This window comes from Akebia trifoliata, chromosome 6 (genome assembly GCF_017979445.1).
Source record: "Akebia trifoliata isolate Shusen 1 chromosome 6, ASM1797944v1, whole genome shotgun sequence".
Classification (NCBI taxonomy): domain Eukaryota; kingdom Viridiplantae; phylum Streptophyta; class Magnoliopsida; order Ranunculales; family Lardizabalaceae; genus Akebia; species Akebia trifoliata.
The window spans coordinates 25827462-25829730 of record NC_141380.1 but is presented as its reverse complement, the minus strand read 5'-3'; the positions used below and the strand labels follow the sequence as shown (position 1 = coordinate 25829730).

At 37.5% G+C, this 2269-nt stretch overlaps 1 pseudogene; it reads left to right on the top strand.

Moving 5' to 3' along the window:
• Positions 1–1725, top strand: LOC147400519 (UDP-glycosyltransferase 92A1 pseudogene; annotated as a pseudogene).
• The last annotated feature ends 544 nt before the right edge of the window (positions 1726–2269 follow it).

The window sequence follows — 2269 nt, the reverse complement described above, 5'->3', positions numbered from 1 at the left end:
CCATCACTACTTTTATTGGCACACATAGGCCTCTCTTTTTGCCATATTTTTATTTTGCAGCCTTGGAAAGGAAAACTCAATCTCTCTCTCTCACCATGGCTGAAGAAGAAGAAAATGTGGTGGTGATGCTTCCTTTCATGGCTCAAGGTCACATAAGACCATTCTTAGCTTTAGCTCTTCAACTAGAACAGAAAACCAACTTCACAATCATCTTTGTCAACACTCCTCAAAACATCACCAAACTCCATACATCTCTCCCTACCAACACCTCCATACGCCTCATTGAGCTTCCCTTCTGTAGTTCAGATCACAATCTCCCACCCAACTCAGAGAACACAGATGTCCTTCCTTACCCTCTCATCTCACACCTCCTTCACGCCTCCAAATCTCTTAAACCTTCTTTTGAGCAACTAATCCTAAAGATAACCAATCAAAATCAAGGTCGCCCTCCTCTCTGCATCATATCTGACATGTTCTTTGGATGGACCGTCGAAATCGCCAATCGTTTAAACATTTTTCATTCAATCTTCAATGCAGGTGGTGCTTTTGGTATGGCGGTGTTCTTCTCTCTTTGGATCAATCTTCCTCATTGTGCAACGAATTCGGATTATTTCTCTCTTCCTGATTTTCCTTATGTTACGAAAATTCATCGATCTCAACTCGCTACGAATCTCAAGAAAGCTGATGGTTCCGATTCTTGGTCTCTCTACCACCAAAGAGAGCTCCCTCTGTGTTTCAAGTCTGATGGAATGTTATTTAACACCATAGAAGAACTTGATCGGACGGGATTGACGTATTTCAAAGGAAAAACTGGTGGTCGGCCAGTTTGGTCTATTGGGCCGATTCAATTTCCCCAAACGAACAACAAAAATACTGATCCCGACCACTGCATCAATTGGCTCAACACACAATTCCCGACTTCGGTTTTGTTTGTGTGTTTTGGTTCGCAAAACACCATCTCTAGCTCACAGATGATGGAATTAGCCATCGGGCTGGAGGCTAGCGAAAAGAAATTCATTTGGGTCGTTAGACCTCCAGTTGGGTTCGACATCAATGAGAATTTTAGATCAGAATGGCTTCCAGAAGGATTTGAAGATCGAATCAAAGAGAAGAATAGAGGGATTTTAATACGAAAATGGGCACCACAATTGGAGATTTTGTCACACAATTCTACCTCCGCGTTTCTTAGTCATTGCGGTTGGAATTCGATCTTGGAGAGTCTAAGTCACGGCATCCCGATCATAGGGTGGCCATTGTCAGCAGACCAATATTACAATTCGAAATTTCTAGAGGAAGAGGTGAGTGTATGTGTCGAGATTGCTAGAGGAAATGTTTGTGAGATCAAACAGGAAGAGATAGTGAGAGTGATTGAATTGGTTATGGGTGGGACTAAGAAAGGTGAGGACATGAGGAACAAGGCTTGTCAAGTTAAGGAGATGATTAAGGATGCAATTAAAGAAGATGATGAAGGTTTCAAGGGTTCTTCTGCAAGACAATTTGATGAATTTATTAGTACAGTGTTGAGTATGAAGAAGCTTAGAGAGACCAAAAATTAAACAAATGTATGAACCTATATTTAGAAACTAGGATGAGTCTACTCGGAAACATTCTAAGTCAAATGTTGCTTCTGATTTGATTTCCTAAATTGATTACCATTTCATGTGTTAACGATGTTTAGTTATATTAGCTTACGTTTTGTTATAATAAATTTCAAATTTTATCTTATTTCTACTTGTCAAGAAAACTTATGATATTCTTCCCATCTCAACCTAGAGTTTGATCAAATGGGGTTTGAGGTTGTAATGGTCTTTTTTTTTTCTTATTTATTGATTTAATATCTGAAACATTGGAGAACTTATTAGCTATGATAGTAACATTATTGATCTTATTTGTTAGAATGTTTTCTACCATTTCCCCAATCCTGACTCAATGCGCATAGGTTCACTATTGGGTTCTATTGTTTTATTGAACATTTTTAATATTTTTACTCCATCCGTATGCCATATATTTTGTTAGATCTAATAGCATTGGATAGTGTTTTAAACCACTTTAACAAGTTGAAGAATCGTGGACTACCCATTTTTTGGTGAGAGATCATCCTTGCAAAAAATCAGCTCATTTCAAAACTTCTAACCCACGTTGGATAGAACATTGGATCTTGACCCTTTATTATATATATATATATATAATTTCAATTTTACTGTTTTAATTTCAATTTTGTTTATAATAATATCCCTCCAACTTAATTTTTTTTTTACTTTTACCCTTT